Source organism: Symphalangus syndactylus, chromosome 6, assembly GCF_028878055.3.
Source record: "Symphalangus syndactylus isolate Jambi chromosome 6, NHGRI_mSymSyn1-v2.1_pri, whole genome shotgun sequence".
Classification (NCBI taxonomy): domain Eukaryota; kingdom Metazoa; phylum Chordata; class Mammalia; order Primates; family Hylobatidae; genus Symphalangus; species Symphalangus syndactylus.
The window spans coordinates 76,155,334-76,182,263 of NC_072428.2; the positions used below are offsets into that span (position 1 = coordinate 76,155,334).

The window sequence follows — 26,930 nt, forward strand, 5'->3', positions numbered from 1 at the left end:
CATTTTCGAGGAATCAAGTCTAATGTGTCCATGTCGCTTCACACATGGGAAAACAGTTTGTCACAGAGCACACTGCGGAATATGCGCAACTGCTCCAAGCCAGAGGCCTCACGCCCTGCCTGGCCTCCCAAGGCTGAGAGGATCACTATCTCAGCGCACTAGTTGGGACACTGATTAAATTACACTTTTAGTATATGTAATCACTCTATAGCATAAGAAATCACTATTTTTTATTAAAATATTTTATTTATGTAAAAGACTATAATATAACACACAAGTATAGAGAAAAATAGTAATGAACATTTGTGAACCTACTAGCCATATTAAGAAAATAACATTTCCAATATCTTTGGGTTCCCCGTGCACTAATAAGAGTTGTGCTTTTTCACTGTCTTGAATTTTGTGTTTATCTTTATTTCCTCTCTTATTCTTTATAATTTTATCACACATGGCTACATTATTTACATGTTGTATGGTTTGGCTTTAGGTAGTTTTGAACTTTTTAAAATAAAATCATACCATGTATAGTTTTGTGGTACTTGATTTTTTTCCACTGGTCTTTAAGTGTTCAGATAGATAGATAAGTAAGTAGATGATAGATAGATAGATAGATGATAGATAGATAGATAGATAGATAGATAGATGATAGATAGATAGATGGATAGCATTTATTCAAATGAAAGGAACATTCAGGGTCTGTCAAGACAGAGAAAACATATAATAATGTGAATAGGGAAAGTTAATATAAAGAATGATTAATTATAACAGCATTTGAGCAAGGAAATATTGTCCAGTAGAATGTAAGGAGAAGTCTAAATAATACGTGATGAGCACATATAAGGAATTGCCATTGTTTCCAGGGTGAAGTTGGAGTAGCCAATGAAGAGTCCCCTCACCCCTTGGCCTCACTGAATGTTAAGAAGTCGCTGTGCTGTTGCGCTTGAACAACTTGCTTTAAATCCACACTTCAGAGCTCCTCAGAAACTTGCCTTCTGGGCCACTTGTAAAGCTGTTTACAAAGAAATGTCATGCCAGACAGGCTCCACTTCAGATTTGGCAAAGCGCAGTATCAGGAGAAGCTCGTGGCTGCTCAGTTCTCCTGGCCACCATGAACTTCCGGAAGTGGATGCTATAGCAACTGCCTGAACTACACAATCTGGGCATTGGTGTATCCCTGTATGCCCTCTGGGCCAGACACTGGAGGTGTCATTTCCAAAGCAGATTGGAAGCGCTTTTTTGGAATTTCTCTCCAATGCTTTCTACTCACACAGACTGACATCTTAACACGTGGCAAAGAAAAAAATATTTAAAGAGTCCAGATCTATTTATGTAAACAATCAAGAGTGAGTTTGTAGTGGAAAACCCAAAGTTGGATACATGGTGCATAATGATATATATTTGTTCATTTTCTGCTGTTGTACACTTGGAATGATTTTTGTGTTTTGATTTTGTGAACATGTCTCCTAATGTAAATAGCCAATAGATTCTCTTTCCAGACAGTATCTTCCGATAACTGGAATGTCTGCGTTATAAAATTTGTGGATGTTAATTCTATTGGGCAATGCCACAGCCCTTCAAAGTAATTTTATTTGTTTATATTTCCACTGACAATCATGTTATACAAAATAATAGAAGTATAGATGATTGTGGCAAGTTAAAGAAATACAAGGCACTCACCCTTACTAGAATCCAAGGCATTTGTGGGAAGAACAATTCATACACTTAGCACCAAATACATCAAGTACGTTTTGGAAGACATCGAGAGGAGTGTAACTACTTTCCTGTAGTTTATCAAAATCCCATAATAAGGTTAAGCAGGTAGGAATATAGGCACATTTCCATTTCAGAAAGCATTCTGGCCTAGATAGAATAGAAGGATATCAACCCAGGAAGAGAACAGAACTAATATTTTGTGTGTGTGTGTGTGTGTGAGACAGGGTCTCACTCTGTCACCCAGGCTAGAGTCGGTGGCACAATCCCTGCTCAATGCAACCTCAGCCTCCTGGGCTCAGGCAAGCGTCCAGCCTAAGACTTAGCTGAGGTTACAGGCATGCACCCTCATGCCCGTCTAAATTTTGTATTTTTTCTGGAGATGGAGTTTCACCATGTTGCCTAGCCTGGTCTCGAACTTCTCAGCTTGACCGGTCAAGCCACCTCGGCCTCCCAAATTGCTGAGATTACAGGCATGAGCCACCATGCCAGGCCCCACCATCTTTTCTCATGACAACTGCTGTCACTTAGACTTTACTATCAGAAAATATAAGACTACTCTCATCCTTTGGGTTTCAGCTTAGGTGTCATTTCTTTTAGGAAGACTTTTAGGATGACTGTCCCTTCCTTTGTATCAACTACTAGACCATGAGCTCCTTAAGGACTTAATCTTGGGTTTTTTTTACCCTTTTTTTTACAAATTTTAATTTAATTTTTGGGATACATGTGCAGAACGTGCAGGTTTGTTACAATTTTGGCTCCAATCTCTACCAGTAAGGAGAGTCCATAGCAGACACTTATTTTGTGAGTAGTCAGAGTAGTGCACATAAGAGACCTCCTGAGACATTCTGTGCTTTGAAAAGCAGAGCTGCACTGCACACTAGGATTTCCACAATGCCTTTGTTATGGGGTTTGGCCGAGCATGCCCACAGGCCTTTTGTGATGTCATTGATAGAGGGTTGGACAGTATGGTAGATGTAGGACAGTGTGCATATTATTATTCAAAAAAGTGGACCAAAGCCTGCACAATACTTGAAGGCTTTGTCAACTTTCAATCAATTCTGCCAGCATGCAAGAAGCGTCCCCTCAAAATATTGTATGTAACACGGTGGCTTAGGAAGATACTTTGGCAACATATTTAATGTCACTGAAAGGAAAACAGTTTTCGGAGACAGACTGCCTGGTTTCAAACCCTAGTTCTCCTACTTAATTTGAGTATGCCTATGGACAAATTATTAAACTTTCCTGTTCTCACGTTTCTTAATCTTTAAATGAGTATAAAATATTATTTATCTTATGGGGTTGCTGCAACAATTAAGCAAGTTAGAACATGTGAAGCACATAGAACAGTTTTCAGCACAGAATTGGTGATCAATAAATGTCTGATATTTTCACTTGAATGACAGAGTATTTTTTGGTTAGGTAAGGAAATACTGCCTTTTCTCTCTTACCTACCCTGCATGATAACACACTTGTAGTAAAATAGATAACTTTTTCAGCTTCTAGCACTAAAATTTGCAACTATATTTTATTCTTTCATATGCATCTCATAAGTTGCTTATTGTTTATTTCTGTCTAATACAGGGCAGTCTACAAAATGTAGAATCAAATTTTTATTGAGAAGTGAGAATACCAGAAAGTCTTTCTTCTTTACACTTAGGTAGATAACATGCAACATCTTAAGTAGTGTTTGAATCTGTTTTCAGAGAACAAGATTTGTGGAAAAGTCTGCATATATATGTATCTATTATTACCTTTTCTTAACGTTATTGGATATACTTTTTGAAGCATAATGCTGGTGAAATGACACTTCAGAAAACATACTAATTTGCAATGCCATGGACTGATTAAAAGACAGCCACTTCATCTTTTTCTAGGATATGCTGGCTTTTATGAATTTTATAATTTTTTAAATGTCTCTTCAAATGTAAATGGTGACTTTTATATAGATTTCTACTTTTTCAAATTCTAGCAAGGTTTGTTAATTTTAAGTTTATAGAAATGACCTAAATCCCCAAACATTAGATAATTTATGAATACAACTATGTATAAACATAGTTGATTTATGTATAAACATGTATCTATGTATAAACATGGTGATTTATTAAATCATGGTAAAAGACAACAAAATCTGTTAGTATGGCAACCGTGTTACAAATAACTTTCATGCACTATTAAAGATAATTATGGACATAATTATTGTGTAAATAACAGCCAGGTGCCATGGCTCATGCCTGTAATCCCAGCACTTTGTGAGGCCGAGATGGGCAGATCACCTGAGGTCAGGATTTCGAGACCAGCCTGGCCAACTTGGTGAAACCTTATCTCTACTAAAAATACCAAAATTAGCCAGTCACGGTGGCAGACACCTGTAATCCCAGCTACTCGGGAGGCTGAGGCAGGCAGGAGAATCACTTGAACCTGGGAGGCAGAGGTTGCAGTAAGCTGAGATCGCGCCACTGCACTCCAGCCTGGGTGACAGAGTGAGACTGCATCTCAAAAACAACAAAAAAAAAAAAAAAAAAAAAAAGGAAGGAAGAAAGAAAGAAAGAAAATAGATCAATAGATCTAACCAACTGGCAAGGGCTCCCAAGAAGCTGCAACTTCCAAGTCACTAAGGAGAATGGTGAATTGGCGGCCACGCTTCCATTAACTGCATTTCTGGATTTTCTAGTGTAGAGTGGCAAACCTAATACATATCTTCATTTTTTTTGTTATTTTAGAAGATAATTAATTGTTGATTCATTCTTGTTAATTATTATAGGTGAAATATTGGCTATTTCAGAATGTGAAAGTGTTCTCTCTAATCATCTGAATTGACTATGGGAAAAAACTTTCTTAATTAAAAATAATAGATATTATTTACATTTAATATATTGGAAGGAAGAGTTTTGATATTAAAGTTAAAAGGACAAATTTAATGATTCATAATTTTAGGAGTTGACAGTCCACTCTGATTAATCAATCTTAGATAAAACCTACTTTATTTATAATTGTCTGAGCATACTTCTTAGGTGAGTTTGGAGGCAGGGAGTATAGAATAATACCATAGATACTAAGTGTCTTTCATATATTATCATCAAGGAATCATTGAGAGAGATAGAATGACAGAGACAGGATGACATTCAGAATGTGCTTCTTCGTTGATTAGCTTATATAAGTGACTCAGAAATCATCCCAGCTTTTACCCTCCGCCCAGGCTTTAAGCTTGTCTAAGTAACTGGGAATGATTGAGAGCACGGCTTGTTTAACAAAAATGTCATGACGACTGTTGTCTCATTTTCTCATTTGCATCACGGTTGTTCATATCCATAAGTTTCATACCCGTGAATTCAACTAATCTCAGATAAAAAATATTTACAGGGAGAAAAAAGCAGCTGTACTAAACATGTACTTCTTTTTTGTCTTTTTTTTTTTTTTTTTTTTTTTGAGACAGAGTCTCACTCTATTACCCATGCTGGAGTGCAGTGGTGCGATCTCAGCTCACTGTAACCTCCGCCTCCTGGGTTCAAGCTATTCCCCTGCCTCAGCCTCCCGAATAGCTGGGACTACAGGCAGGTGCCACCACGCCCTGCCAATTTTTTGTATTTTTAGTAGAAACGGGGTTTCACCATGTTAGCCAGGATGGTCTCAATCTCCTGACCTCGTGATCTGCCCGACTCGGCCTCCCAAAGTGCTGGGATTACAGGCATGAGTGACCGCGCCCTGCCAAACATGTACATATTTTTAATCTTCTTGCTGTTACTAAACAGTATGGCATTACAAGTATTTATACAGCATTTACATTGTATTAGGCATTCAAAGTAATCTAGACATAAAGTATTCAGGAGGATAGGTTTAGGTTACATACAAATCCCACACCATTTACTAATAAGAGACTTGAACATCTTAGGATCTTGGTATCTCAGGGAGTCCTGGACTGAATCTTCGACGACTATTGAGGGAAAACTTTATAAATCCCGTATGTTTGCATTTACTATGTCTCAGTTTGTACTGGAGCTAACTTATTAGACATATTGGACAGAGCTCAAGTAGACAAGGAAAATTGTCCACCAGCCTTTTTTTCCTTTTCATCGGGACAAATAAAAATAAGAGAAAGAAATTCTCACTTTTTTTTTTTAATTTTCAGAAACATGGATTCAGATGCCCTGCGAGTCTCCCAGAATGAGCTCATTTGCTGCATTTGCCTGAAATACCTCATAGACCCGGTCACCATTGACTGTGGGCACAGCTTTTGCAGGCCCTGCCTCTGCCTCTGCTCAGAAGAAGGCAGAGCACCAATTCACTGCCCTTTGTGCAGACAAATCTCAGAGAAGCCCAACTTCAACACCAGTGTGGCACTCAAAAAGCTGGCTTCCCTAGCCAGACAGACCAGACCTCAGAACATCAACAGCTCACACAATATCGGTGTGCTCCATGAGGAGGCTAAGGAGCTCTTCTGTGAGGCTGACAAGAGATTGCTCTGTGGGCCCTGCTCTGAGTCACCAGAGCACATGGCTCACAGCCACAGCCCAATAGGATGGGCTGCTGAGGAATGCAGGGTACGTGATGCCTCTAAGGCAGTGTGAATTATGTAGATTCCCAAATAAGAATGATGAGGGCCTATGATAATGATGGTGATGAGAATGCAGATGGTGGAGGTGGTGATAATTCCATGTCAATCATGATAACATAAATGTGTCCTTTCAATGTTGCTGACTAATTTGGCACTCTAATCATAGCTGTGTTGAGACTCCACTAAAGGAGGTTTCCTTAGAAACATTGTTCAAACATATAGAATGGAGCTGTGGAGCAGGTGGCCAGCACCAAGAACACTGTTCAAAGTCGGGTTATATAAAAGCCAGTTTCTCAGAAAATTGATGATATTATCTGAAGGGTCCCTTAAAACTCTCTATTATGTTTCTATCACTTTTCACATCCCAATGATTAGAACCAAATGTGTTTAATTTGGAAAAATCTGACCACTCCACTCTAACTTAATTTATGTTTCTTTCAATGACAGCCTTTTTTTTATTGATAAGGGGATGAAATCTACTATACTGTCTTCATTATTGCTAAGCTTCTTGCTTCTTTTGCAGGAGAAACTTATAAAGGAAATAGACTATTTATGGAAAATCAATCAAGAGACACGAAACAATCTAAATCAGGAAACTAGCAAATTTCATTCGTTAGAGGTAAAAATGAAAATGTTTTCTTTGTTTTTATGCAAATAAACACACTGTTAGCTTATAATTTTTAGCTAAATTCAAACTACCAGTTGAAAGACAGTGATTTCATCCACAGAAAATGTAGTGATTTCAATTAATATAATAGGAATTGCAAACAGAGAAGCCCACACAAGCTAGCCAAATTAATTCTAGTATATTGGATAAATGGCATGATGTGTATTCTAGTTCAAATTTGAAGGTTGGTATCAATCTTTTCAGACACCGCAGATGAGACAACATTTCACTAAGTTTGGGAATGAGGAAGGTGAAAGCAATAGAATAGTATATAGAGTAAAAATAAGGTAAAAGTAAAAAGAAACTGCATAATACGGTGTATGGCTAAATGTTTTTTAACATGTAGGCGAATCAGACAGGGAAAAATCCTAAAAGAGAGATTAATAGAGGAAATAATTGACTCAATAACAACTGTGAAGAAGCATCACAGTGATAGAAACCAGGAGTCTTTATATAGGTTTGATTTAAAAAGGGAGAGAGAATACAAACATTGACAAAGATGGACAGAAGAAGATAGAAAATGTTCAAGACTGCTTGCAAGAGTGAGGCAGAAAGTTTATAAGTTGCTTGATTACACCCAGCATATAATTATTTGAAGTTTTCTATTGAGAGTGAGAACGTGTAATCCTTTTAACCAAACATCTCTGCAGCACTATGTGTCATTAAGGAAGAGGATAATCAGTATTCAATATCAAAAGATGCATATATTTCTAGAAGAGGAGGAGCAACTGCATCTGCAGGCACTGGAAAGAGAAGCGAAAGAGCTTTTCCAACAACTACAAGACAGTCAAGTGAGAACGACCCAACATTTAGAAGGGATGAAAGACACGTACAGAGAGCTGTGGGAGACATGCCACATGCCTGACGGGGAGCTGCTCCATGTGAGGAGGGAGGGTCCATCCTCAGAGACAGGAAGCCTTTGCTGGACAGTGCTGCCAGGACATGCAAATATCACCTGCATATGTCACTGCTCTAAGCTAAGTGACAAATGCTGTCTGACTTCCACCATTACGTTTCTCCATTCACTTATTACTGCATACTTTGGTAATCTTTGGGAAATTTTTGCCATCTTAGCTGATAGCATATAACAAAGTTCTCTTCAATATAATTTGGAGTGCTATCCACACAGAGAGATCATCCAAAATCATTAGAACTCTAGGCCAGGGGAAGGTTAGTAATACTCCATTTACATGCCCTAGTTCATCCTCACTCTGATGTCCCAGACAGCAGTGATTTGCTGAAGACATTGAGGGGTTTCCCCTTGCCTGGGCAAGATTTCTCAAAGCTGCTCATCAATGTCCATGTACTGTTTCTCATATGGTTCTCTGTTTTGTTTTAAGAGTTGTCATGTGTGGTCAGAACTTTCCTTGGAAATAAGATTAGGAAATTAATGACACTGGAAGCCTAGATATCCTTGCTTTACTCCACCATCTCTTGCTGAGCTCCTTTCTTCCTAATGCCCACTGATGAAGCTTTCTATTGTTTAGTTGAGGTTCTGTTATTAATGTAGCCTTGAATGATTCCTTAGCAGGAAATAAAAAGATATACATTATTAAAACACTAAAACAGAAAGAAACAAGAGTGTGAGAAAAGATGCAGAAGGAAAAATCTCTCATAATTAACATTATCTTTTTTTTTTTGCAGGATGTGGGAAATGTATCAGCAAGATGAGTTTACACTAAAAACAATGCTATTTCTGAAAATTTGTTCTCCTGTGAATGAAGGGGATGTATGCATTTTGAGGACTAACATCGTTGTCAGAGCTATTTCAAATTTTGTTTCAAAAGAGGGCCTGAGGTCTTCTTCTCTTTGGTCTGGAAAATATTCATCTTAAAATTTGTATGAATTAAAATATACATAAAAACACTTTGCCATTTGGAAGTTTTTTCTCCCGATCCATCCATCCTGACCAGCCATACCCCACAGATCTTAATACAAAATTACTCTGAGGAATCATAGAGGCATCTTCTACTCTAGAGGGGTTGGAGGTTAAAAAAAAAAAAAAAAAGACAGAGGGAGGAGAGAGATTCCCTAAGGATGGGCTGAGGAGGGATGTTTTGTTCCTAAAAGCATCAGTGACCTGGGCCTGCCCCATCACCGTACACCCAGTTCTAGGAAAGACCTCAAGAAAATGGTTGCCTCAGGACCCTCACCAGCAGGGTTCTCAGGCTGGAATTAGACTCCTTTGATTTGCACAAAAGATTAAAGCCTTTTGTCTCAGTGAACATTCTCTGTTACACACTGACTAGCGTTAGTGACAGTTGCAGACTGAGGTCCCAAAGTTTTTGTCTGGGTTTTCTGCTCTCTGAAATATTCCCAAGATTTCTGCCTACCCTCAGGGGGTGTGATGGGCAGAGGGAGGCAATGACTTTTTATGACTTTAGAAGTTGTGTAATGTCTGAGAATAACATACCTGGAGAAATTGGGTTTTTATGGAAGTAAAATTTAGAAAAAGTAACATCCTTATGGCCCCTAGAGTGTGGAATAAAATGTACAACCGGTTAACCAAAACTGGCAGAATTCTGAGGAAACATCTTATATGAAAATGTGATATCTTCGTATGACTGTATGATTAACTCTGGGCTTGGAACTATAGCTGAGGCCATTTTTTTTGCAGGACTGATTTGGCACAGATGCAACAGCCCCAGCCAGTGAACCCAGAGCTCACTTCATGGCGCATAACTGGAGTCCTAGACATGCTCAACAACTTCAGAGGCAAGAGCCAGCTGCTTCACAGTCCAGCCTCAAATTATTTCCTTATTGGGTCCCTTGGTTGAGGCTTTTTCCATTTAAGTTTTATTAGTTTTGACATGTAGGTAATACATACTTTTCCAAAACATGTGCATCTTCTCTACCTGCATAGTAATATTACAATGATGAAAACTCAATTTCCTGACTTACAGTTTGATGAAAATGTAAAGAAAGACACACACTTTATCTGCAGAATAAGAGGACAAAGAATATTCAGATCATGTAGTTATGAAGACACTAGTTCTCATGGTGGCATCAGTATTTCCTGTTTATTCAATTTAATTCAATTTTGAAGGCTTAGATTTGTCATAATGGTTTTTAATTCTTTCTATTCTATGTGCATTTACATGCATTCTACAAGTAACCTTTATTATTTACAAAATCAGAACATTTTGATCAACAAAGAAAATGACTGAAATATGCATAATCAGGACAATTCTAATGCCATCAGATACATCTCAAAACAAGTGAAAAGTGAGGGATCTGTGAACGTGGCTGAACCATGTTAGGCCCATTCTAGAGAGCAGGTCTAAGTAGCAGAGGGCAGGAACCCAGAGTAGATTGAATCAGGAGCTAAACAGATAATGTAAAGCCAGAGTATTCTTTTCAGAAACTTATAAATTTTACGTGTGTAAATTTCTACCAAATTTTTTATGTTTGAGACTATAACAGGCATTACTTACATTCCAATAAATTCCCACATCACAGCAAATTGATGTCTACCTGTTGATGATCTTAAACACAAACAATACAAGAAGATTTTTCTACTGAAGAAAAAAAAACATTTTAGATATGTCCTGAAACAAACTATGCAGAGATAGACATTAAATCATTACTTCGCCCAGTTATATGGTCACATTTTTTCTCTGATTTTAAGGAATAATACATAATTGTATGTGCTGAAGAGGTGTAATAACATTTCATCTTCATGCATGCATGGGGCTAAACTCTCTTGCTTTCCTTCCTTCTGTATTTTCTTGGAGGAAGAGCAAATGAAGTGAATAATTGGGCACAGAGCCTCTGTCCCTCATAGCACTCACTAATATAATATTTTTTCCTTGTCAGTGGATAATGCTCTGAGCACGGAAATGATTCCTTGCTATATAAGCCTTTCTGAGGATGTGAGATATGTGATATTTGGAGATGACCATCTCAGTGCTCCCGTGGATCCCCAGGGAGTGGAGAGCTTTGCTGTGTGGGGAGCACAAGCATTCACCTCCCACAGGCATTTCTGAGAGGTGGATGTGACCCTCTCCTCCAGCTGGATTCTGGGAGTCTGTAGAGATTTCAGGACTGCAGATGCCAATACCGTTATTGATTCTGATGAAACATTTTTTTTTAATTTCCTCAAAAAGGAGCAATCACTGTAGTCTCTCCATCAACTCTCCACCTTTAATTCAGTATGTACAAAGGCCTTTGGGTCGGGTTGGGGTGTTTCTGGATTATGATAATGGATCTGTGAGTTTTTTTGATATTTCTAAAGGTTCTCTTATCTATGGTTTTCCTCCTTCCTCGTTCTCTTCCCCTCTGAGGCCTTTCTTTTGCTTTGGTTGTACATGAAAAGTTGGTTTCATGATGATTTATTGTGACCTCCCATATATGAGGCAAATAGTGTCCTAAGACCCTACGTGTGAGAGCCTGTGAGCTCATTGTAACTTCATGGAATGTAATTACTTTATGGTAATAAATGGGATAACCACCTTGAATGTGTACATTTGTTAATTAAATTATTTTAATTAATAAATTATTGTGGAATCTTCACTAGAACATCAATAATTTTTTGTACTAGTTTTGTTGAAATTCATTCACTTACCGTGAAAGTCATGTTCTAATGTATTTAATTCAGAGATTGTTAGTGTATCACACTTGTGTAGGCATCAGAGCTCTCTACTGCCTGTGCACTTTTAACACTTCCAGAAGAATCCCGATACACATTAACATTTATTCTCCGTTCACCCTCCCCCATTCCTTGACACCACTTAATCTACTTTTTATGTTTTTGCATTCAGGTAAATAAAATCATACAATGTAAGTTCTTTTTTTAATCTGACTCCTTTTTCAGAGAGTATGTTTTCAGTTTGTACACACTGTAAATCATTTCTCTTAGTTGTATATTTGAACCAGGCTGGGGTAGAATAATGAAGTGGTGGATATCTTATCTTACAAAGAATAAAAAGTGTGCTTATTTCCTTTTTAAGTCTGAGCAAGTTAAGTTGACCTCACAGACTTTATCGTTTCTCAACATCCTAGTTATTAATCACATTTCAACTCATGCAACAGATTTTCAGTGCCGGGTTGCTCTGCTATTACATCTCTGAATATATTATATCAGATTATAATATTCAGAAAACTCTTATACTTATTACTACCAGATTGAAAATTCCAAAGGGGCAATGGCAGTATTTGTCTTCTTTGCTAATATATTACAATTATTCAACGCAACTTTTAGAATAGATCATACAGTAAATAAGATGAGTAAATGGATAATTAGAGGAGTTAACATGTATAAATATTATTCTAACATTAAGAAACTATTCCAAAATATAAGTAACAAAATAGGATAGAACATACTAATGAATATCTATCAAAAGATAAGAAATAAATTGATTTTCAGATTCATATCAAAGATAACACTATTATGTTAGGGTTTAAAATAATTGTAGCATAATTTTTACGGGGTTGATTTCAATTGTCTTAGGTTTTTTAATATAAACAATCAAAAGAGGAAGGTTCCTATATAAGATGATGGGGAACAGGAACAGGACTTAGAATAATGGAGGCTGTCCTTATTTAAACTGACATATAAATTTAACTACTTACTAAGCATAAAGTGGTATAAACCTTCTTATGCAGTAGAAAGGACAAACTTTGTTTACATTTTAAATAAGAATCCAGATGATAGAGAATGGAAAATTGTATAAGAGAATGTAATAGCTACGTCTCCTAGCACACCGGCTTATGTGCTGTAACAAAGACCACGAGTTTGAAATGATTCAGAAGGTGCATTTCTCTCACATGATTGTACCAATATAGGAGTTGGTCAAGAAGAAGACTGACATCTTCAACAAGTGAATTTTACCTCTTTGTGCAGGAAACTTCCATTTATTACCATGTCCCATGCAGCAGGAGAGCCAGAAGAAACGTAGGAGGGTCAAGAGTATTTGGCTTTAAGGAAATCACCTGGTGTTTCTCACAGTGCTTTTATTCCTGTCCTATAGGTTCAAAATTAGGCAGATGGGACACTAAGTGGTAATGTATCTGGGAATGCTGTTTACACTCTAAACCTTATTTATTCTTATCATTTGATTCAGAAAACAAATTAAATGACTGGAACAACTGAAAATAACCCAAGAGATTTGTTCAATGAAACAAAGCTGAACCTCAACCAAATAGATAAGCTGCTGCCTAAGGTTAGCACCAGTTGTTATTCAAGAGTGAGTAAACCCTGCTTTTTACCACTGTCGAGGTGTCCAGTGTCGTCCTTTTTAGAGCCTGGCTAGCTGAGTGTTATGTGTCAAGAAACGTCTTATTTGTATTTTAGTCCCTTAAATGAACGATTTTGATAGAAATGATTCTCCCAATTTTGAAGATACTTATCAGAAAGATTCTCTTATTCCTTCACTCTATATCACGTAGACTATAATAAATTGTCTCTCTTCTGCCTCCACATATTTCATGCAGAACATTAGGAGTTAGCAGAGAGAAAGCTTCTCAACAGCTTCTTTTGGACTCGCTGCCTTTTTCCAAGTGATCTGAGATGATAAAATTATTCACCTTAGGGCTCCAACCCGGCACTCCTTTTTGATTTTCACCTATGTTTTGTGAGTTTTTCTGTTGATGCTACAACTCTATGCAACAGTCAAGGCCTCATAATTTAATTACATTATTTGTTGCTAGATTTCAAGGAAAAATTTGTTCCTGACATTCTTCTAATTTAGCTCACATTCACTTTGTCAGGAAGACAGAATTAGCTACTTTACGATCACTTAGTATTTGACTCTGATTTTGGAAGATGAAAATGTTTTTGTGTCTATTTACCACATTTTCTTAGCCATTTAACGAAGATAATTTTATTCTGTTGATTCTCCTAGAGATACTTAATTTATTTATTCTCTTCACCTGTCAGAATTTATGTTAGAATATCACCAAGACTTACTTACAATTGAAATAAGTCTAAGAGAGACCACTAACAACACTGTCAATCATTAATACAGAAATCTTTAACTTCCTGAGATTTTTATCCCTGAAAGAAGTTATTTATGAATAGCCTGGTTATAGTTTCTTTTAATACAAGAATTTTCACTCTTCTGTAGTACAAAAAGTAAAAACTGATAAAGAGGATAACTTGGAAAAAATTAATCTAACAAAACTGAGACACATTCTTGACTAGCACTTTATTTCTGTACTAAATTTAGGAGATATGTAAATGGCAGGTTTCCTAAGTGAAATGAGACAGACACACAGACAAAAATACTTCATGGTCCCACTCATATTTGAAATCGATTTTTAAAAGTTCAATACATTAAAAAATGGTGGTTACATTCATGGGAAGAAAATAAGTAAATGAAGGGTAACAGTGGTAAAGGTGCAGTAATGTAGAATAAATGAATCTGATGTACAACCTGTAGGTATATTAGATAATCTCGTATTGTTTTTGGGAAATATTCTGAGGGACTAGATTTTTGGTGTTCTTATCATAAAAAAGAAGCACAGCTAAGTGATATGATCGATTTGTTAATTTTCTTCATTATAGTAATCATTTCCTTATGCACATGTATCTCAAAACGACATATTGTGCACCTTGAAAATATAAAATAAAACAAATTAAAACATAAAGATAATTTTGTTCTTGCATGTAAGCCGAAAATAAGTGAAGACTGGGTCAGTAATAACAATGCTTTGCTGAATTAAGAGAATTCTAATAAAATATTTTTAGTTGGAAAGCTATCTGTATTAAATAAAATTGATCTAAAGCTCTTTACAGGGGCCATACTTATAATCCCAGTGCTTTGCGAGGCCAAGGCAGAAAAATCACTGGAGGCCAGGAGTTTGAGATCAGCCTGGACAACATAGTAAGACCTTATCTCTACCAAAGCATAAACAGAAAATTAGCCTTGAGTGGTGGTGCACACCTGTTGTCCCAGCTTCTCAGGAGGCTGAGTTGGGAGGATTGCTTGAGTCCAGGAGTGTAAAACTGCTGTGAGTTCTGATTGTGACATTGAACTCCAGCCTGAGTGACAGGGTGACAACTTGTCTCAAAAACAGCAACTAATTCTTTTTGGTAGTCATTTTACCCGAAAGGTATAATTCTTTCTCCTACAATTAAATCCGCATATGTCTAGGCCAGCTATATCAGGTAGAGCTTGTCCTCTAGTGCTTATATCTATAAAACAAGTAAGATAATTATAAGGAGGCTCTAAGCAAAACAATTTTTTTCTCATTCTGGACTTTGAGGTCTTAATTCTTAGACTAATTTTCTGTCTCAATAGTGGATATCACCCTGAAACTTAATTTGTCCAAGCACCTCACATATCCTGAGATTTTACAAAACATATAGTTCATAGGATCAATACGTTCTTATGCCTTAAAAGTCTCCAGGCATTGAAGGATACTACTATGTGGAAACTCGGGCCTTCTACTGCATTACTGAAAGAGCACATTTGAGACTCACAGCACTGGTTGCAGGAGTCTGTTAACAGGTCTGGACAATGAGTAATGTCAGTCTGGATAATTCTGAGGAAGGCTTTCTGCCTTGTTATAAGGAGGATAATCACTGGAGACTCTAGACAAGTTCCCGGTCATCATTCCAGCATTTAGTTGCTGTTTTTGTAATCCCAGCACTTTGGGAGGCCTAGGCAGCTGGATCACTTGCGATCAAGAGTTCAGGACTGGCCTGTTCAACACGGTAAAACTTTGTCTCTACTTAAAATACAAAATTAGCAGGGGGCGGGGGCGGGGAATATGCATTCGAAGGGAAGGAGAACATACTTAACATGCCATTGGAAGGTGAAATTCCTAATATTTGAGAATATTGTTGACAACTATGTTTAATTCTCAGTATAGAAAGATGTACCCTTTGAATGACATTAAAAATTCACTAGAAGAGTGAAGACTAATAGTTAAAATGTCACATAAGTAACAACAGTCTCAAAACAAAGTGTTCTAAAAGGTTAAAGTACGTATATGAGATAGAGGAGAGAATAAATAACAGTTAATTAATTAGACTTTATTATGTGAAAAGACTTTTCTAAAATTCTTCCATAATAATTGAAGATATAAATTACAATAATTAAAGTATACAAAAAATAAAAGCATTAAAATAGTGAAACATTTAAAAAAGGGTAAATTTGAAAATTATTTAATTTTTAATCTCAAAAATCAGAAAGTGATTTTATCAATGTCCTAAAAAATTAAAATAAAAACAAACAATAATGTAAAAGAAGTGAGGTTTCCCCCGGGCTGGGGGGGAGTTAGGGCTTCCTGGGGACACAGAAGCAAGAAGTAGGGACCTTGGCGCCCACCAGGCTTTCCCAGACAGAGCCTTCGCCCCACGCCCACGCCTCCGGCCGATTGTGTGGTGCTGCTGGCTGGGACCCAGCCACAGGGTGACGGGGCGCGCTGCATGACCCCGCCACCGCTGTCCCCACTCCTAGGCACACAGGTCTAGGAGGATCTCGCTGACTACAAAGAGTTCCAGGACTTCTCCAGTCTGCCCCACACCCGCAGCATCTCCTGGGACGACTCTTTCTACCCTTTCCAGGACCAGGAGGAGCACGGCGTCCAGGGCGTAGAGAGCGTCCTGGAGGAGGGCGTCCTGGAGGAGGGCGTCCTGGAGCAGTGGGGCTGCTGCAGACTCTGGTGCGGCGGGGGCTGAACTTTGAGAAGGCGCAGGAGACTGATCACAATGGCTAGACTGGCCTTAATGTCGCCTGCTACCACGGCTTTGTGGATATACCGTGGTGGCCTTAGCTGAGTGCCCCCAAATTGACGTCAACTGGCAGGACAGGGAAGGGAATGCAACCCTAATCGTAGCTGCACAGGCAGGAGCTGCCCCTGGCCCCATGGGCACAGTTGCCTTAGACACTGGCTCTCAGCCTTGCGCTTCCTGCCTCAGCATCACCTGGACTGGTTCATTTGAGCTTTAACACAGATCTGGTGGAAACACAGGCTACCAGGCCCTGCCCCTGGAGTCTTTCTTTGAATAGGCCTGGGTTGGGGCCCAAGAATGAGCAGAAGAACAGGTTTCCTGGTGAGGCTGATGCCCCTGGCCCAGGGATCCCACGTTGAGGACGGAGGGCTTTGAGGTTTTCCTGGCTGATGATGGCCAGGAACCCTTCACAGTAAGCATTGAAGACCAGCAGAGTCCCAGACCCCAGGAGAGATGTCGTCAGACGGACACAGAGGCATCACGGAATTAAAGTGAAAATGAAGAAAGGAGCTGAGGATGTGTTTCATGACTTTCCTGTGCTGTTTTACTAAAGAGGCTGTTCTGGCCCAGTCAGGGCATGCTATCATCACCAACTACTTGTTGAACTATGTCCTGGGTCTTGACCTTGAAGGATGGACGCGTTAGGTTGCAAAGCCGCCATGCAGGGTCGAACCCATCGCATCCGAGCCCTGAGCTAGCAGGGGCGGGTGTCCACGCGAGGGCCCCGCCGTGGGATGTCGCCAGAGGAGTGGCCACTTACACTTCTGCCTCATGCAGAGGCTCCTGGAGCGCCCCTGCCAGGAGCGGTTGGGGGAAAATTACCAGCTTGAGCTGCCTCCGCTCCAGGGCACGAGCTTGCAGAGGCTGAGGGACTGCGAGCTGTCCGCGCTGACACCGCGCTCCGTGCCTGGCCCGGAGGACCGGGGCGCCCTGGACCACATGGTCAGGATGATCACCAGCCTCTAACAGCCCCGCCGTGGCCCTCGCGTGCCAGACCGTGTGCCCCGAGTGCTCCCTGTGCGTGGGGAAGAGGCGGCTGGCGATGCAGGAAATCCTGGCGGCTCAGGAAATTCTCGCGGCGCGGCGGGGGATGGGGAGGCAGGCGCAGGAGGTGAGTGAAGCCGAGGGCACAGAGCAGCACAAGCGGCCCTGCCAAGTGGCCGCGGGCTCCCGGGAGGGCTCCCCAAGAGCCGGCCTCCCACCTGCCCTGCTACCGGGGTCCTGGGGCTCTGCCGACCCCGCCCGGCGGAAGGCCAGCCTCCTGCCCCTGCAGCGCCTGCGGCGGAGCAGCTTGCTGCCGGGCATGGTGCCCCGGGTCCGCCTCAGCAAGGCGCCCTCGCCCACCTTCCAGCCCCAGAGGCCGGCGCAGAAGGGCAGCACCAAGGTCAGTGGCCACCTGCGGATACCCAAGTGGCCTTACAAGGTGGCCAAGGAGGAGAAACCGGGGGCTGAGGAGGCCCAGAAGAAGCGCCAGGCCAAGGTGCAGGAGAAGCGCCCGCCGCCCTGGAAGAAGAGGACGTGAGAATCCGCGGGCGCTTCACACGAGTTTCGAGGACAGGGTGAGGCGGCGGGGCTGGGCACCATGGCGGCTCCGGGGACCACCAGGCCACGGGCGTTTCCACGCTGTCTTTCTAGGATGCTCCCAGGAAGGGGCTGGGGGATCCACATGGATTCGCCTGACACCAGCCACCCTAGCCATCAGTACACATAGAGGGCATGTTGCCTAAAAGGCTCCCTTTAGAGAACCTCAATTAAGATTTGTTTAAAGATCAATTTATGAGGCCGGGCACGGTGGCTCACGCCCTTAATCCCAGCACTTTGGGAGGCCGAGGCTGGCGGATCACCTGAGGTTGGGAGTCTGAGAGTAGCCTGACCAACATGGAGAAACCCCGTCTCTACTAAAAATACAAAATTAGCCGAGCATGGTGGCACATGCCTGTAATCCCAGCTACTCAAGAGGCTGAGGCAGGAGAATCGCTTGAACCCGGAGGCAGAGGTGGCAGGGAGCCAAGATCGCGCCATTGCACTCTGGCCTGGGCAACAAGGACCAAACTCCGTCTCAATCAAAGAAACCTCAATTTATTAAAGGGTATTTTCTGTTTAATTTTGTATTTTTAATTGTTATCCAATTTGCCAAGTTTTACAAGTGACAGGGCCCCTTGTATCCAAGGCAGTTTTAATACACTTGCCTGAAGACCTTTCATTTAAAATACTGTTTCTAGCAATAAATATTTATGATATCTGTAGGAGTTTACACAGAAATCATGGGATTCTCTCCTTTTTGGCTGTTTGTTTTGGTCTTTTCTTCTCATTGTGGGTGCACGTGCACACTGGATGTTTTTATTAGTTAGATTAAGTGATGCCAGATATTTCTATTTGATGGAGGGATTGACTCATTCAGCCACATGATCAAGTGAGAAAGAGATATCATATTTTATTGTATCTTTTTAAAAAGTATTATCCATACAGTCATATATTGGGGACAAACATTTATCATCAAATTATAAAACAATGCAGAGATAAGCATGTATGTATTGCTAGAATTAAACTCATTTTAATCAAGGAGTTTTAGATAAACTGGATACAAAATCTTTAACATATTAAAAATAGTTATGAGGGCCGGGCGCGGTGGCTCACGCTTGTAATACCAGCACTTTGGGAGGCCGAGGCGGGCGGATCACGAGGTCAGGAGATGGAGACCACGATGAATCCCCGTCTCTACTAAAAATACAACAAATTAGCCGGGCGTGGTGGCTGGCGCCCGTAGTCCCAGCTACTCGGAGAGGCTGAGACAGGAGAATGGCGTGAACCCGGGAGGCGGAGCTTACAGTGAGCCGAGATTGCGCCACTGCACTCCAGCCTGGGAGACAGAGTGAGACTCTGTCTCAAAAAATAAATAAATAAATAAATAAATAAAATAAAAAATAAAAATAGATATGAGGAAAACGTGTCATTTGATAAAATGCGGGAAATGTAATAGATGATTACCGGAACTACAAAATTAAGCCATATATGCTCTTAAGTAAATCAAATCCAGACATCCTTAAAATGAAAAAAAAGGATGCAGCAAGAGTAAGGAGCCCAGAATGATGCAAATTAAGGGAATGGGGGGAGGTGATGTTTAGAACAAGCAAAGAGAATACAATGGGAAGCAAATTTACTTTAGGCAAATTCTCCTGGAGTGGACCAGGAAGCCCTCTCTTCCAGACTCAGTTCCAAAGAGTCCCTTATGTGGGTATTTCTTTTATTTTTCCTTTGAGGACTGCACTTGGTGTTTAGTTCAACCTCATGCGGACCTCATGGAATTCCCAAGACTTGGGGCCTTGGCATTGTGGCACCTTCCTGCCACACGTACATAATTCACAGCATTACCAAGTCACCACGAGCTCCACGCTCACTTCTGTCAGCCCAGGGCCCAGCCAGGCAGTGTCGCATGGTCTCCCAGGCATGCCTTTCCAAGCCGGATATCCCTGCTGCGAAAGTTCTCAAGGCACTGGTCCGGGAAGCTGAGCCCTGGGCCTGTCCTAAAGCTCCACAGGTGACTGCACTGCAGCCCACATGGAGAGCTGCAGCTCTAACACAGGCATTTTGAGAGGCCTCAGTCGCCTTTAAGTGGCATTTCCAGGACACCCATCCTGAGCTCTCACAAATGGCTCCACATTCCCAAGGATGTCCTATTGTCATTGGAACAGCCAGTGTCAGGCAGCTTCTGCTCGGGCTGATGTGGCATCTGACCCTTGGTGGGTGGCCAGATATTCCTTCCCATTTCCGCCATGGGAAGTTGGCACTGGGAATGGTATGGAGCCCCCACGTCTACCCTAAGCCTTAGGTGTCTGCTGCTTCCAGGTCAAAAATGGACATTTCTGGTCCTGACCAGCTGCCACCACACTGTAACCGATGCTCATAGTCTCCAGGGATGTTTAGAACAGCAATGGCAGGACAGCAAACAACTGGCGATTTCTCCAGTTCCCACGCTGTTCCAGAGTGGGCATGTTGGATCCCTGTCCCCAATGTGTTCCAGCCTTACCCAGGTGCACACGGTACCCTGGGGCTAGCACAGGGCTTGTCAAGTAACACTCTTGGTGTCCACAAAACAGCTCCAGAGATACCTGCATTTTGAAAAGCCTGCCAAGCCAGCAAGTATAGGGCAGGACCCAGATTTCTTTGGCAAATCTGAAGGTGAGCTGGCCACTTGCCTGGTGAGTAGAAGCTGCCTTTACCTGGCCAGTGTATGCAACTTGAGAGAAAATGACAGCTTCATGGGGTGCTCTGGTGGGACTGGGAAGTCTGACCTCCCGGGGAGCTTTGTTATGGTCCCAGTGGAAAGACTGGATTTTGAAAACGCAACAGACCCAACTGAAAGAAGGGTCATCCCTGATTGGATCCCAGACTCTCCCTGATCTCTCTGGACTCGTTCTAGACGTGGCTTGCCTGTGGGCAGCCCTTCCCTTTGGCCCATGAGGCAGGTCCAGGTAGCTCCTGCAGCTGTGTGCCTGGCTACTGGCCCAGCACTTCTCATTTTCGCCATGTGGAAGCAGATTTGCTACTAGAGGAATTTTCCAAGTCAAAGGAAGTGTCGCCAAGCCTCTTTCCTCGACCTATGGCGAGCCCATGCCCTTGGTTTCTTATTCTCTTTGGAGTGGGCAGCAGAGGGGACAAGCCGGCCTCCAGCCAGGCTCAGGGAGTGTGGGGAGGGCAGGGAGAAAAATCTAGATGATGAGGAACTGGAGCCACCTTGAGGGGGGTGTCCTGGGGTCAGTGTCAGGGTGATAAGATGAGCCAGTTTATATTTAAGCAACATTATTATGTTCAATTATTTTGGGTAAGGGATTCCTCAGGGGAGGTGTGGTCATCTGGTCCCAGAGGGGGAGTGAAATGCCCACACATCTTCCTGAGCCATTTGGAAGCCCTTTCCTCTAGCCCTAGGTACTGATGACCCAGGCTCCTTGGTCTCAGGAGGTGCACAGGGCTGGGGGGTGCAGGCTTTTTGTCACTTACCCACTCAGCACTATTGGGCATCGGGCATTCAGAGGTCTCACGGTGGTCTCTCTAAAAACCTGGTGTCCTAGGAGAACAATTATTATTTTTGTCTATTTTTGTTTCTTTGAACTGCTGCATTCACTCACTGAGGGCTCGCCCTCTCTGCACCCCTCATCTTGTTCAGGAAGGAGGGGACTGATGAGCATGGGCCCCCTTCTCCTCTCCTGTCAGTTGCCACTAAACTGTCCCCCCTGGCTTTATCACCAAGTTCTCCCACCCCTGTTGCCTCATCTCTTCTTCTTCATTCACACTTCCTTCCTTTGCCTGTTTTCTTCTCCCAGTTGGTTAAGTTCTTTATGATCCCTAGCACCACCTACCCTGAGGTCTACCAAGGACAGAAAAGCAGGGGCCTCTGTGAGGCAATGTGGTGTTATCATGGTGGGACCTCCAGGCCCCCAGAGTGAGGGAAGAGCAGGCCTGCCAGAATCTGTGCTGATGGCTAAGAATTCCTCCACCGCCGTGCCCCTACCACCCCCTACTCTTTACTCAGAAGGGAGAGGAGGTTTGCTCTCTTGCAATGACAGCCCAGCCCCTGCTGTGCACAGGGATGGGGCTCAGGGTCCCTCCCTGCACCCTGATGTTAATTAACTATAAATAGTGAATTTCAAGTTAATAGCTACCTTCTCAGGGATTTATATATAAATAGAGTTAGAGGAAAATCTAAAGCCTATTTTACTACTTTTTTAGTGTTTGTGAAAATTAAGCTTAAAGTGGACAGAATAAATATTTCTCAGACAATGTCGACGCTACTGATTACAAGTGAGATGGCTGGAGCTCGCTCCTTGGTGGAGAATTTTTTGGTGATTGGAAATTGGGGACTCTGGCAACAGAAATGGCTTTACGGTGGGTGTGAAGTCACTTCTGTCCCTCGGAGAGCCTCTTGTGGATGTGAAAGCATGTATGAACACCAGTGAAATCCACCTCCACGTACACTGAGGCAGCTGATGAGAACACAAATGAGCCAGTCCTAGCACTTCCCTCCAGAGCTGGTCACTCCCGGTCTGACGTTAGAGCATGTGAATTAAGAGTGACAATTTTTTCTACTAGCTTCTGTGAATAAAGTGTTCTACAGTCAGCCAGCACTAAACTCACTAGAAAGGAGGAGGGAAGAGCGTGGAGCCAATCATCTAGAATTACCTCAGTGTGCAGAGGCTGTCCCTTGGCTGCCTTTGGGAAAAGCAGTGTGAAATATCATGTGCCTCTTTCTTTTCAAGCTCCTCCTGACAGTCACCTGGCAACACTGGAGACCTCAAAACTATGGAGATCAGAATTTCAATAGCTGTGTCGTCTCAGCATTGACCACTCCTCTGACCCAAGCTTTCTCCTGGCAGCAGGAGACGGAGTTCGTGATGTTCGTAGGAAAATACGATTTCTGAATGCAGGAGGGCCGTGCTGGGCCCCTCTGCCTGCTTCTCTCCCTGCTGTCAGCAGTGACCAGGTCCCCGGTGTGGAGGCGAGTCTGTCGTGGGTGAAACAGAAGTCCCTGGGGTAAGGCCAGACCCCAGGCCTGAAAAGGATGCAAAGCCTGCTGTTTCATGCAGCCCACCGGCAAGAAGACTACATCCCCTGCAGCCCCGCCATCCACATAACATGATATGGGAAGGCCGTCTCTTCACCCTTACCCTGGGGACCAAAGCCTGCCTTGAGGAGTGAGTACAGCCCTGAGGTGTGCCTTGCATTACTCTTTCCCCAGGTGTGCCCGTAGACTCAAGCTTGCTCATTTCTGTCCTGACACATCTCGCTGGTCCTGCGGTGGTCAGAGTCCTCCTGTTCTGTGTCAGCTCCTAGACATCATTAGTCTTTCACGTGATAAAGTATGAGCACTTTTCTCTTTTACAGTATTTGGGGAAATTCTAACACACTCCCCAGGGATTTGCGCAGGTCCCTCTGGCTCCCCTGGTGGGTAATTCTATGGATTCTGCACCTGGCAGCCAGCACTTTCCCTTGGAAGCCCCTGGGGTCCCTGTTTGTGTGGGCCTGGTCCTTGGTTTCTACCCCAGCACCTTTTGGCTGGGACCTGCCTAGAGCTGCCTGGAAGGTCATGGTCTAGGGAAGGACAGGTGGAACCCTGACCACAACAGATCCTTCTAAAACAACAAAGTCACATTGATGACGACGACTGCAGTGGGGTGAATGCCATCACAGTGGGCATGCTGGGAGCCGCCAAGGACTTACGGCAAAAGCAGTTCTTCCCAAGGCGCCCTTTGCATCTTCTCCTCCTCGTCTCTCAGTGCATTTGGAACTTGCTTATGCGTTGGAATGACTTAAATCAACTGCTCCTTTCTGTGCCCCTGCACTCAAAGCTTCCTTCATTAATAGGAAAAAGAAAAGCACACACTACCTGAAATGATTTTACTAATTTTTGAGTGACTCAGTGGAAAGTCAGTGTTGCATACACAATTTCCTCATGCTGAGCCAGCTTGAAATAAGACTCGATAAAAGGCACAGGCCTCAGTAGCAGGCGGTGCCACTGTGGACAGTGTACACTATGGTGTGAGGGTGTGCACAGGCGAGCGTAAGTGTGTTTACTCATACACACAGATAAACCAAAAGGACATCGGGCTTCCTGATGGCAAAGGTTATGGTGCTGCTGTAGCTTGTTATAGGCCCCTGGCAGTGTCAAATGGGAAATGCTTTTTTTTTTTTTTTTTTTTTTATTATACTTTAGGGTTTTAGGGTACATGTGCACAATATGCAGGTTTGTTACATATGTATCCATGTGCCATGTTGATTTCCTGCACCCATTAACTCATCATTTAGCATTATGTGTATCTCCTAATGCTGTCCCTCCCCCCTCCCCCCACCCCACAACAGTCCCCGGAGTGTGATGTTCCCCTTCCTGTGTCCATGAGTTCTCATTGTTCAATTCCCACCTATGAGTGAGAACATGTGGTGTTTGGTTTTTTGTCCTTGCGATAGTTTACTGAGAATGAGGTTTTCCAGTTTCATCCATGTCCCTACAAAGGACACGAACTCATCATTTTTTATGGCTGCATAGTATTCCATGGTGTATATGTGCCACATTTTCTTAATCCAGTCTATTGTTGTTGGACATTTGGGTTGGTTCCAAGTCTTTGCTATTGTGAATAGTGCCGCAATAAACAAACGTGTGCATGTGTCTTTATAGCAGCATGATTTATAGTCCTTTGGGTATATACCCAGTAATGGGATGGCTGGGTCAAATGGTATTTCTAATTCGAGATCCCTGAGGAATTGCCACACTGACTTCCACAATGGTTGAACTAGTTTACAGTCCCACCAACAGTGTAAAAGTTTTCCTATTTCTCCACATCCTCTCCAGCACCTGTTGTTTCCTGATTTTTTAATGATGGCCATTCTAACTGGTGTGAGATGGTATCTCACTGTGGTTTTGATTTGCATTTCTCTGATGGCCAGTGATGATGAGCATTTCTTCATGTGTTTTTTGGTTGCATAAATGTCTTCTTTTGAGAAGTGTCTGTTCATGTCCTTTGCCCACTTTTTGATGGGGTTGTTTGATTTTTTCTTCTAAATTTGTTTGAGTTCATTGTAGATTCTGGATATTAGCCCTTTGTCAGATGAGTAGGTTGCAAAAATTTTCTCCCATTCTGTAGGTTGCCTGTTCACTCTGATGGTAGTTTCTTTTGCTGTGCAGAAGCTCTTTAGTTTAATGAGATCCCATTTGTCAATTTTGGCTTCTGTTGCCATTGCTTTTGGTGTTTTAGACATGAAGTCCTTGCCCACGCCTATGTCCTCAATCATATTGCCTAGGTTTTCTTGTAGGATTTTAATGGTTTTAGGTCTAACATATAATTCTTTAATCCATCTTGAATTAATTTTTGTGTAAGGTGTAAGGAAGGGATCCAGTTTCAGCTTTCTACATATGGCTAGCCAGTTTTCCCAGCACCATTTATTAAATAGGGAATCCTTTCCCCATTTCTTGTTTTTGTCAGGTTTGTCAAAGATCAGATAGTTGTAGATATGTGGCATCATTTCTGAGGGCTCTGTTCTATTCCATTGATCTATGTCTTGGTTGTGGTACCAGTACCATGCTGTTTTGGTTACTGTAGCCTTGTAGTATAGTTTAAAGTCAGGTAGCGTGATGCCTCCAGCTTTGTTCTTTTGGCTTAGGATTGACTTGGCGATGCGGGCTCTTTTTTGGTTCCATGTGAACTTTAAAGTAGTTTTTTCCAATTCTGTGAAGAAAGTCATTGGTAACTTGATGGGGATGGCATTGAATCTATAAATTACCTTGGGCAGTATGGCCATTTTCACGATATTGATTCTTCCAACCCATGAGCATGGAATGTTCTTCCATTTGTTTGTATCCTCTTTTATTTCATTGAGCAGTGGTTTGTAGTTCTCCTTGAAGAGGTCCTTCACATCCCTTGTAAGTTGGATTCCTAGGTATTTTATTCTCTTTGAAGCAATTGTGAATGGGAGTTCACTCATGATTTGGCTCTCTGTTTGTCTGTTATTGGTGTACAAGAATGCTTGTGATTTTTGTACATTAATTTTGTATCCTGAGACTTTGCTGAAGTTGCTAATCAGCTTAAGGAGATTTTGGGCTGAGACAATGGGGTTTTCTAGATATACAATCATGTCATCTGCAAACAGGGACAATTTGACTTCCTCTTTTCCTAATTCAATACCCTTTATTTCCTTCTCCTGCCTGATTGCTCTGACCAGAACTTCCAGCACTATGTTGAATAGGAGCAGTGAGAGAGGGCATCCCTGTCTTGTGCCAGTTTTCAGAGGGAATGCTTCCAGTTTTTGCCCATTCAGTATGATATTGGCTGTGGTTTTGTCGTAGATAGCTCTTATTATTTTGAGATAAGTCCCATCAATACCTAATTTATTGAGAGTTTTTAGCATGAAGGGTTGTTGAATTTTCTCAAAGGCCTTTTCTGCATCTATGGAGTTAATCATGTGGTTTTTGTCTTTGGTTCTGTTTATATGCTGGATTACATTTATTGATTTGTGTATGTTGAACCAGCCTTGCATCCCAGGGATGAAACCCACTTGATTATGGTGGATAAGCTCTTTGATGTGCTGCTGGATTCGGTTTGCTAGTATTTTATTGAGGATTTTTGCATCAATGTTCATCAAGGATATTGGTCTGAAATTCTCTTTTTTGGTTATGTCTCTGCCAGGCTTTGGTATCAGGACGATGCTGGCTTTGTAAAATGTGTTAGGGAGGATTCCCTCTTTTTCTATCGATTGGAATAGTTTCAGAAGGAATGGTACCAGTTCCTCATTGTACCTCTGGTAGAATTCAGCTGTGAATCCATCAGGTCCTG

At 41.9% G+C, this 26,930-nt stretch overlaps 2 pseudogenes; both read left to right on the forward strand.

Moving 5' to 3' along the window:
• The first annotated feature begins 5,843 nt into the window (after window positions 1–5,843).
• Window positions 5,844–11,299, forward strand: LOC129483986 (putative tripartite motif-containing protein 64B; annotated as a pseudogene).
• A 1,494-nt stretch (window positions 11,300–12,793) lies between these two features.
• LOC129485390 (ankyrin repeat domain-containing protein 33B-like) lies at window positions 12,794–18,715 on the forward strand (annotated as a pseudogene).
• The last annotated feature ends 8,215 nt before the right edge of the window (window positions 18,716–26,930 follow it).